The following is a 16,366-nucleotide window of genomic DNA, read 5'->3' as shown; positions in this document are numbered from 1 at the left end:
GCCCTTTCCTCCCTTTCAGGAGGGCCTTCAAAAACCTCAACAGTTAATAAGAAATGCTGTCGATCTCCTAGATTGAACGGTTTAATTAGGTAGGGAGGTAGTTCAATGTGTTATCAGAATCCAATTTAAATGGAAATGCGTCCAGGCCAATTAACATCACAGTAACCACAGTGCATAATAGTGTGCTAACACATTTGTTCTAGCAGTTAGATATTTCCTCTACCAGGTAAACTGTGCAAACAATTGCCAACCGGTCAGGGCCTGCTGGTTTGCCAGGCCGCGGATGCTAATAACAATGTAGGGCATTGAAATGCTGTTCAAAGCCCTAAGAGCTTGGGTGTTGTTTTGTTTTTTAGAGATATCTTCTTCTAGTTCACAGCCTCATGATTCCAACAGGAATCATGCCCAACTCAAAACTGGCTTCAGCTTTTTTTGGAGGGGGGGGGGGGATTTGTTGTTGTTTTTTCACTTCCCTGAGAAACATCAGGTAACATTTTTTTGCAGTATGACATCATCCCAGACTTCTCCGCCCTTTATCTGAGATTCTTGGTTCTGGCTCCAGAATGACAAAGGACCCTCCTCTGGCTGTGTGCCTTGCCACTGGGGGTCAGGACAAGAGCGAGGTCCACAGGGCTGCCTCTTGGTCCACAGACGGCACACGGAAGGGGCAGTGTGAGTGCATTTGTCCTGAGTTGCCGACTGCCCTCTCTCACCACCACTTCTCCCCCAAAACATTCTAATATTTGTTGCTGAACACAGTAAAAAAAAAAGGTGTTACTATAGACAGCATTAAAGTTTAAAGTGCATCTAAGTGATATTTTGGATGACGGACCCAGATGAGAAGACTGCTGAAAAAATTGTTTTGTTAAATTCACTTTTTTATTACCTTCTCCGCATTCAGAGTAGCAGTGAATTTAACACAATATCTTAGTACCAGAATGCTGACTTTTCATTGAGAGTGTATTATATTTAAAACTACAACTCTTACCTTGGTGAAATCACGTAAGTCCCCTGGGCGGTTGCCTCTCTCTGCATTGCGGCCCGTGCGGTCCCCTCAGACACCCACCTGCCCACCCAGAAACTCTAGTACAGAGGAAATCAAAGCTAAGCTCTCTGGGTGGTGGAAACCAAATGAGTTTGAATAGAAAAGGTAGAGGTAAATAAAGTGAGCAATTAATTTTTGTCTCTTACACCAATGAAGCCTTCAGTGAGACTTTTCATTAGTCAACCAGCAGACCCTATTCAGGAGAAGGGTAACATTCAGTTGCCAGTCACGTGAAGAAACACATACCTGGAAACCATTATCCATCTTGTCTTAACAACCTTTCCAAAAACATCGGGACAAACACTAGTTGCTATTTGTCTGAAAATCAAACACTGAAATTTCTGGAGCCAGGTTTCTAAAGTCCAGTGGGGTGAGCCCTGGAAACCCAGAGCTTGAGGTCTCACCAGCAGGTCACCAGGACTACTGAGGCAACGCTGGCGCCACAATAAACCTCCTGTCGACAGGAGGCACCCAGCAAGGCTGGGTTATCACAAGACCCAGGAACACTTGTCACCACCATTGTTAACCAAGATTCTTTCTTTTTCCGTAGGAAAATGAGTCATTCAGAGAATATTCCAGAACACCTTGTTTAACCATACAACGTATTTAGTAAATGCCCCAGTGGTCACATAAAATGTCACCCTACCTTCTTGATGAAATGCAGGATAAAGGGGAAAAAAATCACCTCAAATCTCCCCACCTGTAAGTCACTGATTTCTCTCCATTTTCCTTTTCTCCAATCATCTTAAATATCCCAAAGGCAAATACAGAAGCCATCTACCCTCTATTGAAACAGCTGAGAACATTTGTAAAGGTTAAAGACAGCAAATATTCCTACAACCCCTACGGTTTCCAAGACAAAGCTCAGCAAAGCTTAAGACAGAGTCCTGTGAAGACCCAACAATTCTAAGAACCTTCTTCTATACGCACCAAAGAAACAGCAATGGGCTCACAGCTGCTAGGTGGTTGCCGCTGTTCCCCCTTTCCATGTACTGTTTCCACAATTGGATCTTGTTACTAGTTAACTTGGCTATTGCACTGGCCTAGGTGGTAATGGTGTTTTGAATGGCTGTCAACGGGGAAATGATGTGGGTCTTTTCAAAGGCACTTTGCCAAGCAATTCAGGAAATTTATAATGTGGAAAGCTCGACCAGGAAAAACTATTTTCTAACATCTTTTTCTTCAGAGACCTATAAAAGATTTTAATCCGAGCTTATTTTAGGAATACATTCTTTTTCTCAACCTGCAAAACTGTAATAATTAAAAGCATTACAAAAACGGTGAAGTCTTTTTTGCTGGTTTCCCTGGGGGGAATAATGTCAATTAATCGAAGTTTATTCTCTATGTATTGATATGTCTAAAGGTGATCATTTAAAAAATAAGAAATTACAATGGTGTCCTATCTAAAACTACCAGTTTCACCAAATACAAATGTAAACTGTTAACATTGCTAAAATCAAACATCTAAAAGTTAAGCTTTGTAAAATGTTTTAACATGTAACTCAGTTCTATATTTTAACAACTACTTCAGAAATGTAGAGCCCTTCAAATCCTCTAAATCAGCCCAAATACTATACATGATAATTCTAAAGAAAAAGAGGTTAAACCTTGTGTTTTATGCAGCTCTCAAACCAATAAGCCAGGTAACACTCACTTCCCCCAACACAGGGGGCTGGATTTCCCAAGTTTTCTGCGCATTGCTCTGCGGCCCCCAAATTAGCCTAAAGCCAACTGGCTTCTTGTCAAACGTGCACCCTCCATCCACAGCTCTCCAACCTTGTACCACTGTCAATTTCAGGAGGAAAACAAAAGACATGACACTAAAGTGTATTTTTATGAACAAAGTCATTTCCATAGATGCCGTAGTTCTTTGGTGTATGCAGGAAGTCAAATTCCCATAAGGTAAGAAGCAAAGGGAGGTCCGCTGAGGCAAAAGCTGGCCTGGAGATAAAGCAGCAGCAGGAAGGAACTGGAGAGTAGGGGCCGACCATGTATCACGTAGAAGAACAGTAGCAGCTCTTTCTGCAGGAGACAGGAGATGGGGCCGCAGGGAGAGACGCGGAATCAGATTTGGATTTTCGAAAAGTGGTGGGAATTTTTTTTTTCTTAGGTTGCAGACAGTGAATAAGAGTTTGGCTCAGTCAGACAGCAGGGAGGGGCAGTAGGTGTGAGGCTTCCCTGGGAAATAACCTGGGTTTCCACTCAGCCACGAACCAGCTCGAGGGACCCTGGGTAACCCACTAACTTTTCTAAGATCCTTTTAAGTTCTTAAATAAGTGTTTTAGTCATGAGCTTTCAAACTTTTTGTCATGAGGACAGGAGTATTTACAAAGGACTTCTGTTGTACTCAGGATAGCATTTAAGGCAGCCACCCAGTTTCTGCAAACGAATCCCGCACACAGGGAGGCAGAATGAAAACCAGTTAACAAACTGAGGACTTGGTCAGCTTCCGGTCAGGCAACCCCTACTACATAGCTGGAAGAAGGCTGACTGCTCTCTGACTAGTATCTCAAAGGCGGAACCACAAGGAAGGTCTCTGAGGCCCCCCTGCGAAGGGTAAGGAGGAAGGGAAGGGAGCCAACCAAATGCAGCAGATTCATCCACAGTCTTTAGTAACAGCAGCCGCCAGCACCATCCTGCTAGAAAAGGTCTGTCAGGGTGTGAGCCCGTGTTCACTAGCACAAGAACCACTTCTAATCCGTAGTTCACATCATGTACTTACTGATTAAATATTTCTTCCACGCTGCATCTCTTCTGGGACACATAATTTTTCATTAAAGAGCTGAGCACGATTCTCTCTAAATAACATTTAATATGTTAGCACATTTGAAGGTTGTCCGTGTTACAGAGGGTAAAAAGGCCAAGGCTTACAGCAAGTACCGTGACGTGGAAAGGAATGGGGCCATGCGACACAGATTTGAATTCTATCACTTTCTATTAGCTCTAGAATCTTACGTGTATTACTTCACCCTAGTGGACCAAAAAGAGGCCATATACTGGACCTCACAAACTCATGGGAGGCCTGCGGGCAGCCTTACAAACTCAGAGACCTAAAGAACCACATAGGAGGGTCTGAAAGTCAAATTTTCTAACTACAAGGAAGTCACGGCGGATAGTTATGTCCTAGGCCTGTATCTTTCCTGACAAAGATCAACCTTTACCGTAACTCAGCTTGTCTATTGTCTTTTTGCTTCTAAGATAACATACCTTTGGAAGGTCAGGGTCCTTGCCTTTATTTGGACCCCTCACTGCACCAGAGCAGAGACCTCCAAACCCTTCGTTATTATTGTTGTCATATTAATTGTTAACTGCTGACTATCCTACACCCACGAATGTAGAAGTGTCTATTCACCTTACTTTTTGTTCATGAGATTCCCCAGCTTTGGCTTCTCCTGTCTCCCCCATTTATCACCATGAATTCCAGGTAGCCCCTTATGCCTCCTCTTTTGATTGTGATGTATAAAATAAGGTACAAAACTGCCATTCTCTGGAGTAGTTTCTCAATCCATTGAGATTTTGCTTCCCAGCAACTGTCAGTTTGGCTCAAATAAACCCATAAAAATTCTCTACAGGTTTAAACTTTTCTTACATTGCCACCCTCTATTTTGTATTTGTTCACAAGTGTAAAACGCATCTCACAATTTGATGAGATAAAATTCAATGAGAGCCTATGATGTACAATAAACAGTCAACAAATGTCCAATTTCATCTCTTAACTTCTCAGACGAAAAAAGAAGAAAAAAAAACCTCTGAGAGAAGGACTTTTTTAAAAGATACAAGCACCTGTTGTATCTTTCTCACAGTGAGCACCGGACAGAGAAGTAAAGTTTAATTTCCCTCCTGAATCCATAAGATTCAAAACATGTTTAAAGAAACTATTAAAAATGATGTAACCGAAATAAAAATAAATTTACCTTCTTTCAACAGCAACAGCCAGTGTCCAGAATGCCAAAAACAAACCACTTGGGCAGATCCCTGAATTAAACGCCTGAAAGGCCGGGACTGGTTGGAGGATGTACCAATCCCAAATAGCTGAAATTCCAAAGAAACTTTTTTGTTGTTGTTGTTTTTAAGAGGCCACAGTGGTTAAAGTCTCCACGCAGATATATACTTCAAAGAAAGGTGTTGACAACACCCTCACATTCCTGCATAACAGTCTTCCCTTTCCCTGGCGGAATGGGTGGTGAGAGTGCGGGACAGTAAAGGGTGCACCACGCGTGTGTGTGGTGTTTTAAATACATAACAAGATTGGCTTTTATCAATCTGAGTGCTAATGACTAAGATACTCCTTTCAATGGCCAATTCATGCACCTTGATTCAAGACACAATAAAGCCAAGTACCTCCAGGAGTTTGAAGAAATGTAGTCTACCCCTAACACCACCACACAGTGAGCCTTTCTCAGGAGGCCTCTCAAGTTCCAGGACTTTCACTTTTTTTTTCTTCTCATTTTAATGTCAACTCAGTATGGAGGCTGGGGTTGTATTAACCTACCCATTTTAGACTTTTGAAACTGGGACAAACGTCCTGGCCACATCCTGAATTGTCACCAGGATTATTCTAAACTGCAGACTTTAATGTCCTACCAACTACCGTATTTTTGCCCTGTATAATGTGCACCCATGTGTTTCTGCACATGAAACATGGGATTATTATACCCATGGCATGTAATCATTATTCCCATGTATAATGTGCATCCATATTTTTCCTTCAAAAATTTGGGCAAAAAAGTGCACATTATACACAACAAAATATGGTACTCTCTGCGAAATACCATCACGGCCTGTCTGGAAACATGACCTCTCTGAAACAAGCAGAGGAACAGCTACAGGTATAGAGGGCAAAGTAGAAAAAAGCTGAGCTTCTCCCTACTTTATGGTAAACGTGCTAAATTAAGGTGCTTAAGGTGCAATGCATGTGCGCAAAGTGTTGCCCTAAGAGTTTGAGGATTTCACTTAATCCTTACATTAACTCTGTATTGTAACCCACACTTAACAGATGGGGACTGACACAGAGAAGCTAAGCAATTGGCCAAAATTCACACAGCTAGAAAATGGCTGGGACGAGAGTCGCAACCCAGTGACTTTGGCTCCAGGGCCCAACTTTATTATACCTAGCCCTCCAAACCACGCTTTCTAAATGTACTCCCTACACATGTAAGTGTGTTCAATGGCTGAAATATACATTTCAGAGAAGTGCAAAAAAACAAGCTAATGAATACAGCCCATCCTGCCTCATCCAAAATGAACAACCACCCCAACAACAAAATTAATTCACCAAAGTTCACAGAATGTTCAAGGGAGAAGGGGAAAACTACTGTGTCAGCACATGACCTTCCCCACTGAACAGCGTTCTCCTATATTACCTTGAAATGATTCCTTGGACTCTGTGTCCCTGTGGTGCTAGCAGATGGTTTCTATGTCTCGATCTCTAAAGCTTTCAGGAATTTATTCCTAGACTTCCAAGCCTGCTCAGTTGCAACCTTCCCTCACTGATGGCCTTGGCTAGCCAAGAAATCTCTGCTTTCTTTGTGTTCGTTCAAAAAAAAAAAAAAAAAAAAGCATCGACTGTCTGGAAAGCCTGATTGTTTTTTAAGTTATTTAAATCCTTAGGGTGCAGAAGGAAAACACACTGTGAGACTCTGGGCCTCCCACTTCATCCCATTTCTGATCTCCAGAGGGGAAAAGAGAATGCTGTTTGATCACAGTGCTGCTTCTCAAAATTACAACTAAACTGCATCCTGGTAAGAATTGGGCTCTATGGTTGTCTTTTACTCTCGATAAAGTTCATTGGACCAGTTTTCTCACGTGACCCTTACATAGATGTCTGTCTTCATAGCTGCAGAGGGAACAGCATATAAAAAAAAAAACCTTCTTTTGGCAGGCTTGGAACTTTTCACGGTTTTAAGATTAGCCCTGTGTTTTCTCAGAAGAACTCAAATGCCAATTCTTGAGTTACATAAGCGGCCACAGGGAATGGCCTCAATGAGAAGGGCTGTCCTGGCTTCACTGAGTCCACTTTTGGGCAAGTGTCTCAGAATTTCAAACGTATCCAAATGGACAGGGGTTTAGGATTATGATGGATTAGCATTTTTAAGAATGAAATATTCTATTTCTGACAGAGTACACCCAGAGCCCTCAGATCTTGATTAATTGGCATAAAACAAAAACACAGCTCGATATACAGAAATCAGTGATGTCGATCACACTGACAGGGTTGAAATGCAGACTGAGAAATCCAGGGGCCCCTAAGAGCCAGCCGTTGTGCCCATGTACCTTTTACACACACGTGTGGCCCCTGCTACAGCTTGAAAGTGGGACTTATTAGCCCAGTTTTGTAACTGAAGAAAGTAAAATCCAGAAATGTTTGAAATAATTTGCCCAAAGTGGCCAAGCCAGTGCCTAGAGATTTTTTAAACACAAGTGGCTTTCTACTAAAACCATAGGAAAAAAAAAAACCTCCCTAAAACACATCAAGAGTGTACTCTTTTAAAAATTCTGAGTATTCCTAACCTCAGATTCATTTCTTGGTATTTATCCACCATAATTAAGCCAAAAAGTAAAGTTCATGTTGCATTGGATTACCTTAAGCCTTAAGACAGAGAATAAGTAAGAAAGATTCAGTCAGATGAGAAAACCTAATAAAATGAAGAGGATTCCGCACCATTTTCCCTTGTCTACATAGGCAAGATTTTTGCCTAGTTTCCAGTTTACCAGCTAAGAGGGTCATTAAGATGTTAATCTTTTACATCAAGAGAGTGTAAAATGAGCAGGTTAAAAACTACACATAAGACAAACAGAAGCCTAAGCAAACCAAAGCCTGTCTTTCAACAGAAATAGACACCAAAGCAAATACTGTTAATCGTAGACAGGCCTTTTTGGAATATTTTCAAAACAAAAACTTAAAAGAGTTCACAAAAATAAGACAAAACAATTTTATAAATCCTTTATTTAAAAAGCATTGATTATTGCAGCTTTTAAAATTTGGTAGGGCCTAATGTAAGTTTTTAACCCTCTAAATGAACATCTTCATTTAAGATGTTTAATGAAACCCATTTGTTTTAGGGGTGCACTGGTAGAAATTAGAAATAAACTTCTTAGACTAGTTAGGCTCTGTGTGTGTGTGTGTGTGTGTGTGTACACACACACACACACACACACACATACATGCTACAAAATAAATGGTACCTTAGTTGCTTTAAGAATGGTTTTGGGTTTTGCAATTTTTTCTGAAATACAGTGAAAAGCACAGACATCTATTTCACAGTGATCAAATCTCACCCAAACATAAGTTCTTCACACTCCACTTACTGTGACCATGGAATGAAAAAGGATTCAAATTGTTCTTAATGTGAATTAAACACACACATAATTAATGATGATGCCTCCAAGAACAGGGAGCTTAGGCCTTTAAGCTGAGCTCTTCCATTGGACGTTTTAATTAGAGTGATCTGGGCGGGGCGGGGGGGGGGGGGTCCTCTTCCATAGGCCACAATGAAAGCACAGGCACCAGTTAAGGGGAAATGCCACTGTCCATATAATCACTTTGGTGCATTTTTGTCAAAAGGCCCAATTAGCTCCCTTTCTCACCTGCTAGGGCTCAGTAAAAATCAAGCTAGGTAAAAGATTAAGATAAATGATCTTTTTAAAAATTCTATTTAAAAGTTCTATTGCTTGAAAACCTGAGACTCATGGCTTTTGGGGTATATTGGTATACATTTGCTATTGAATTTTGTCTATATTCCAATGCACCTCTCCCTCAAAAACACAATCTACAGGAAAAGAAAAAAGAGAAAAACTACATCTAGCCCTATAACACATAATAAACCACTCAATAATAAGAAATAGAACAGGTACCAGGCAGGTTTCCGACCAAGCATAGGCCCTTTTATATAGGGTTCAAGTTTTTACTGGCAGGAACAAAAGAAATGATTCCCCTTGTCCTGCCACGTGCTGTCCTACCAGGGTGTCCTGAGAACACCTAAGCATAAAATTCTTCTAAGTATATACAAGCAAAAAATGTATTTAGCTCCTACTTTACACACACAATGCCTCCCTTTGGACAGTAGCCCCAAAAGAAATCTAAAAAGCCATAACCTGGATAATACATTATTGGAAAGAAAATCAGCCAAAGGTACATGTATTATGGCTTCTGTTAGATATTGAAAAAGAAAATGGAAAGAAGAGAAGAAAAGAAAAAAGAAGAGAAAGCACAATGAACTTAAACTGTATTCATCCCCAGCGGCCAGAGGGACTGCCGTCTTCCTCCCCCATGAGTAGATTTCCATCTTCAGACGGGGCTGCCTTTGGGGGTTCCTTATGAAACAATGAGGTAGGAAGCGAGGAAAAATGGAAGGGATAGGATCCCCCCACAAGGTAACCATTTTCTCCACTCTGGGTTTTGTAGGCCATCTTGTTCCTATAAAGGCCAAGATGTCTCAATTTTAACCAAGTTGTGGCAGTAGAGCCAATACCCACTAACCGTTTTTGAAATCAGTGGCCTTTAATCAAATGACCAGCAGCAAAAAATCTGTCAAACAGTTAATTGATGCAAATTAAGAGTCACCATCACTGCAGTGCAATGTTACGGGAGAAAGAACAATGGACAATGCTTTAAAGGCGAGTCACAGTGTTCGATTAAAAAATAGTTAATCCACAATTTGCTCTCATTATAAAGGCTAATCTTATTTTTGGTCCATTGAAATCACGAAGAAAGCAAAAGATGAGAGCTTGATAAAGAAGCAGCACACACGGGGGTAGGGTGGGGTGGGGAGGGAAATTGTCATTTGTGTCCAAGGGTTTCACGCAACATTTAGGGCAAAAGCCTTTGTTCCCCCGCCTCGGAAGGGAGTGGGTGGGTGGGTGATGGAGAGATCAGACACCGCTGCCCCGGCCCTCCACACCCAGCTCTCTCGCGCATGCGCGAGGCCAAGACAAAGGAATAGGTAATTACAGTCCCGATTCATTCATTTTGCCCACAGCACTGGGGCTCTGTTAGCCCAGGCTGTAATCCCGAGGGAAGGGGGAGTGAGGGTGTTGGTCCACACCCCTTTGGTAGGAAGACCACCTCGATGCTAGTGTTTGATTTTAGCCAGCCACATCTATGCTACTGGCCTTGCGGGAGACCGAGGTGTGTCAATCCTGTTCAAGGTACTAAACACGCACCCATGTGAACTGTGCTAATTTCAGCAGGGTGAAAATTACTCAAGCAAAGGCTGTCCACGGAGTAGGTTTCAAGGCGGAAATATCTCTGGGGAAGCAGATAAGGAGCCCAGCCAAGCGTTCGATGAATATTCATGAAAAGAATGCGGTTTGCAGGCGCGCATTGTGTGTGTGATCCGATCCCGGGATTCTGCAATTTATATTTTTTGGAGCGGGGGTGGGGGGAGGAACAGGAACCTGGCATCGGGTTTCATAGTTTGTGCTTTAGGCAAAACCTGCTAAACCCTAAACCTTTGCTCGCAGCGGGGCTGGGCCATTAGGGGGCCGCACGTAGTCAGGTTCAAGCTCACACCCTCGGGCTGGGGCCGCAAGTGGAAGCGCCCGGTGCATTCTCTGAACCGAAGTCTCCAAAAAATGAAAAGCTCAGAGGTGGCCCACAGGTTAGTGGGAAAGCAATTCAGCCACGTCCGAGGCTGAGGCTTTGATCCGCTCGGAAGTGCTTCTGGAGGCACGTTGTCGTGTGAACCTCGCATTCCTTGGCCACCCCAAGCCAAGATTCAGGAGTCCCACTGGTCAAGGAAATTCATTTGCTAAACGCCAAAGCCACCTCCCTCCTCTGATCAGACCAAATTCCCCATATTCTTTCTCCCTCTACTCCCGCCCCTCCCCACCCCCACCCTCCATCTTTCACTGCTGCGCCCCTCGCACCAAATGCTTTCTTCCCGGCTGTGGAAGGTTCCGATGACAGATTCGCTCCCTTCAGGCCCACCAAACCGCTCTTTGGGCCTCAGTGCGCTTAAAGGCTTTCGCATTCGGCAGTTTATTCAACTAGCAGCTTCTCTCCCGCTACCCACCACCCGCCCCAACTCCGTTTCTCAGACTCGACATGCCCCGCATCCTCCCCACCCTGAGAGTGGCTGAAGCCTCCCACCTCGCCGCCCCCACCACCCCAGATCCCCGAAGTGCGATGGAGCCCTCGTGGAGGGACCCCACGCCCTGCGTCGTCTAATCGGGCCCTGCACCACCAACACCCACCCACCCCGGCTGCAGCGCGGACAGAACGAAGGGCCTGCCGAGCAGGGCGCTGTGCAGTAGGGAAACGGAGGCCCCCCGAGGCTGCCGGCGTCCCCGTTCGGCGGTGGCGACGGGGCTACCCGGACGCGCCTCCTTACCGGCTTTGGGTGCCTGCGCTGCCCCTGGGTGAATGCTGTGCCGCCGACGGGCCCGGATCGCTGGCGTCGTCCGGCCGGGTGTCTGGCAGCTGACGGAGACTCTTTCTCCGGCTCGACGGCGGAGCCCGGAGCGAGGAGCGAGTTGGAGCGCTGCCGCTACTGCCGCCGCCGCTGCAGCCTCTGCATTTCTTGCTCTCGCGCTCCCCCTCCCCTTCCTGCCCAGCACCTCCCCCGCCGCGTCCGCCCGCCCAGCCTCCCGCTCCGCCACCCCGCCCGCCTCCCTCCTCCTCTCCCTCCGTTCCTGGGCCCCGCCCGCCTCCCCTCAACTCCGCTGCATCTCTGTGCACTCCCTAAGTCTCCTCCCCTCCGCCCTAACCCCCACCTCTTTTCTCCATCCCGGTGGTCCCCCCTTTCTTCCTCCTGCTTCTTTAGCCTTCCTGCTTCTCTTTATCTGCCCTCGATACGGATTTCCCACTCCTTTCCCATCACCCTCCATTCTAGGGCCCCTGTCCCCATGCTTCCCCCTCCCACGCTGCTCCAGGACTGTCTGTGGGTGGGTCTCTCTCTCTCTCTCCCTTTTTCTCTCTCTCTCTTTCATTCTTTCTTTCATTTGGAACGGTTGGTTAGATGCTCCGGGTCAAGCTCAGATTTAAGGGGCTGCCTAGAGGTGATGAAGGACGCCCCCTGCCACCTGCTACCTTTCTCAGCACCCCAGTCCCGACTACGGCTGAGATTCCTATGCCCAGGTCGGCATTGAGGTTGGGAGTGACCTGGTGGCTTCCCCTAAGGCTCTAAGGATGGATGTCCGAGGGGTGGAAGTGGCCCCCAACAGCTCGCATTTCTGGGAGGCGCCCCGCGGACCTAGCGCGCTGGATGGGCGGCTCCCGCGCGCGCTAGGTGGAACCAGGACGGCTGCGGCTTCAGACGAGCGCCACAGCTTAAGTCCAGCTGGCCGGGCAGGCAGTGTCGCCCTGCGGGGATGCTCTCGGGAATTGAGAGAGAAAGAAAAGACAAGAACCCGAGGAAAGGACCCGTCGGGTGTGTGTGTGTGTGTGTGTGTGTGTGTGTGTGTGTGATTTAATGGAGGTAACCGGTTCTCGGCAACACTAGGTTAGTGGAGGCTGCCCGCGCAGAAACGCACAAGTCAAAGCTGGGGCCAGCTGCAGCGCGTCGGGGAGTCCTGGGGACTGCCACTTTGTTGAACACCGGGACACAAAAATTACCACCAGGGTAGGGAGATATGCTCACCTTGCATATCTGTTGGCAAGAAGCAAATGAAAAAGAGAACGTAACAGGATATCGCTTACAACGGTAGTTCTTTCCTTAGACAAAAGCGAATGCTGTTACCTTCCCGCAAAACCCTGGTGAACCTTTGGAACTTTTATTTGCGGCATTTTGGCGCCCTCTGGCTGTGTCTGAGTTGCTTTCATGCTCGCCTATACCCATCCCAGCAAAGAAAATGAGTTGCCCATTTTCTTCCAGGGTGAATCTGCCCTCTTCACCTGGGTGTCCATTGGATTCAGAGGCAAGGTTTCCCTCCAAAATCGGGATGACAACGTGTATCCATATNAAGCGAATGTGGTTACCTTCCCGCAAAACCCTGATGAACCTTTGGAACTTTTATTTGCGGCATTTTGGCGCCCTCTGGCTGTGTCTGAGTTGCTTTCATGCTCGCCTATACCCATCCCAGCAAAGAAAATGAGTTGCCCATTTTCTTCCAGGGTGAATCTGCCCTCTTCACCTGGGTGTCCATTGGATTCAGAGGCAAGGTTTCCCTCCAAAATCGGGATGACAACGTGTATCCATATTTAGGGTGTCAGACGCTAAAGGCAAGTGCATCCGCATTCAACTGGGAAAAGGTAAGTCCATTTTTGATTAACAGGAAAAAAAACTTATGAAGTTAAATTAGGTGAGGTGGCCACGTCAACCCGGGGCTACACCAAAGGTTTTTGCAATGGAAATACTCGTGTGCAAAACTGAGCAGGTCTTTACAACCTACATGGGACCTCATCATTTTAACCAAAGGGCAGTAAGAAAAAAAGGAAGGATTTTTGTGGGCTTGTTTTTTTTCTTTTTTTCTCTCTCTTTATGCCATTTAAATGAATAACAAATAAATAGAATACAAAAAACAGGAATGCAAATTACAACTAGGATTGCCTCCAAAACAATTTTATGTATTTGAATTCAAGTATTTATTCAATAATTTAATATGTTCGGTATGTGTCCCTCGTTCCAGCACACCATCTGTGAGGCTAGACGCAGGGTCGATAATTTTCTGCTGATGGGGGGGCTGTCCTGTGCACTCTGAAATTGTCCGCATCACTTTGGTCTCGACCCACTAGCTAGCAGTAACATGCATTCACACTCACACCACCACCACTACCACCACCACATACGTTCCACTAGTGTGACAACCAAAACTGTCTCCTAACATTGCCAAATGTGCCCTGGGGGACAAAAATCGCCCCATGTTGAAAAATACGGGGCTATAAAATTTTAAACCACTGGGAGCAAGTCTCTTAAGTTTTGACCCTGTCACGTTAGATGAGTGTTTGCAATTTGACACCCGAGACATTTACTGAGTGTGTTTGTTAGGGTATCAGAGTAGTTAGTGTTTTCAGTTCAGTTTTTAGCCCTGTGATTTCCCAGGCATGTAAATCATCTCAAAATTAGTAAGTATATGGTCTTAGCATGTTTGCATAGTAAGCCGGTGGATGTTATGGTCTGTTTTCTCCTGTTCCAATTTTTTCAAAGGAAAAAAGACGTACAAAAATTAATGGTCAGCACCTTCAGTGCTTCCCACGACATTTTCATGATAAAGAAAACAAGCCTTTCAGAGGTGTGATTAGAATACAGATCACGGTTGCCATGGAAATGAGAGACAAAGTCTTACACCAGTGAGGCTTTGGGTTGCCTCAGTTTTGTCTTTCATCAGTTGTTCTCTTAAAAGATTTTTAAGACATTCCTTTTTAATGAAATGATGATGTAACTGGCTGACAGTGCTGTTAACCTGAAGAATGGAAGCTTTTCCAGAATTTATGAACGTGTATCAAATGGTAGCCAAAATATTATATTTCCATACAGCACTAATAAAGGCCAATTTGGTGATATTTTTAGTTATTCATCCAATATCTTTCGAAACACAAACTTAAGGAATCAATGACTAAGTGTTTGAAGCTCTGGAGTCTAGAGAGCTGTTAACATTAACTATTGTGCATGTCACTAGCTGTTTAGATTATAGACTAATGGACTTGGGAACCTACTTTAAAGGTGCAGATTTAATTACTTTTCAACATTACATCATCAAAAAAATAAAAACTCTTACTCTCCAAATGAACTACATATATTTCTATTCCTGGGTTGTAAAATAAGTTCCATGGCCATTTTCAACTACTACATAATCTGCTTCAGTGAATGAAACCTGCACTAAGAAAATGCTTACTAAAAGGATAACTACTGTTTGCAATATAATGGACTCATCCCCTAAATTACCAGTCAGTTCACAAACACTTCGGTGTGTGTTCACCTTTTCAGATAATCAATCGAGGGCCCACGATGATGCCACAGAGCTTGTCTCACCTCCAAAACTCACCCACTGCCCCCTGCTCTTTCCTCCTTTCTCTCCTGAGGTCTGGCCTCTTCCTCGGTTCCCCATCCTGTCCTCCTAGATAGAAGAAAGAGGAATAAAGTCCCAAACAATAGACGTAGGCCAACATGAACGAAGCAAAAGCACGGTGACAGCAGTGTCTCCCCAGTGTTGCCACAGCTGTCTCTGCTTGACATCACTCTGGTAGTTCCTCCGGAAGGCCACAGAGTTCATGTGAAGCCTCTGAGACCCAGTGGAGAATCTGATAAGTTTAGCTCTTCTGGTAAGGACTGGAGAGAGGACCGACTTGCTGTGATGGGTTGACAAGACTTCATCTACAAATTGCAAGTTCAAGACCAGACAACCAATGTTATATATGAAAATGTACATCTTTTTTTCTCTGAATATATTTATTATTTTTAATCAAAGGTAAATCATGAAATCTGTCCAGTATTTATTTCACTTTTCTCCCTACCACCCCCATATTATTACAGCCTCACCATTCGCATAGCCAAGTAAGACTTCCTCAGTTTCACTCAGGGGTTCTCAAGCTGGGGCTCCTTTGCACCCCAGAGGGCACTGGAGATATCTGGGGGCATTTGGAGGGATGGGATTGTAAGAAGGCAAAGAACTACTGGCATCTGATGAATAAAGGTCAGGGTTGCTACTGAACACCCTGCAATGCACACCGAATAGCCCCAGAACAGGCAATTATCAAAAAATGTCAATACGTTATCCAGCCCAAAATGCAAAATGAGTTTGGGAAACCTTGGTTTCAAATCACACAAAGTTGGAAAACACCTGATTTGTGTTAAGATCCCGTGCTGCAAAGGGAACGAACCACCTCTTACTGCGGTTCAGGGTATCTTGAGCAGGCAGCGAGTTTGGAGGTACAAAGTTTGGAGATTTAGCAGAGTTCTCCTTCGAGCAGGAGCTTGCGATGCACCCTGAGCCCATCACTGACCACCTTCCTCGACTGCAGCACAAATCCGGGCAGTCACTTCAAGAGCAGTGCCAAAGATCAACATCAGAGATCTTGAGTTCCCCTCGCTGTTACTACAAGCCAAGCAACTGGAAGAAAGCAGCTTGACTTCGGTTCCTTATTTCACTTTCCTCATGTACTGTAAAAGGATAGCCAGGAAACCTAAGCAAACATGTGTGTACTACAAAGCGTTGGACTTGAACTGGAAGGAGCAACCTGGCCTTGGCACAACACTAGGAACATTTTTGCTCCAGATAAAAGGTGAATAAAAAGCAATCCTATACTCTACCTGAATAGTTATTCCCAACTCTCTTCTCTCTGTCATCGACTGTAATTTCCCTACCTAGGCTTTCAGTCCCAAAGTACTTTTTCTACCCTCTAGTATTTTTTATTAAGAAAGCACACAAAACCCACAGTAAAAG

The 16,366-nt window shown here is 44.6% G+C and overlaps 1 protein-coding gene across 2 annotated transcripts in view; it reads right to left on the bottom strand.

Annotated features, from left to right (window-relative positions):
• Positions 1-16,366, bottom strand: part of BASP1 (brain abundant membrane attached signal protein 1) — a 68,776-nt gene that overhangs the window by 35,401 nt on the left and 17,009 nt on the right. The window contains exon 1 of one of the 2 annotated variants that reach the window (XM_037063040.1): positions 11,377-11,583. The exons of the other annotated variant lie outside the window; for it this stretch is intronic. The gene's annotated coding sequence lies outside the window, so the exon portion shown is untranslated. Of the gene's footprint in view, positions 1-11,376; positions 11,584-16,366 lie in introns of those variants that run through there. 2 annotated transcript variants of the gene reach the window in all.

This window comes from Sturnira hondurensis, unplaced genomic scaffold, assembly GCF_014824575.4.
Source record: "Sturnira hondurensis isolate 20B ecotype Veracruz unplaced genomic scaffold, ASM1482457v3 Scaffold0014384, whole genome shotgun sequence".
Lineage (NCBI taxonomy): Eukaryota > Metazoa > Chordata > Mammalia > Chiroptera > Phyllostomidae > Sturnira > Sturnira hondurensis.
This window is presented reverse-complemented; position numbering and strand designations above follow the sequence as displayed.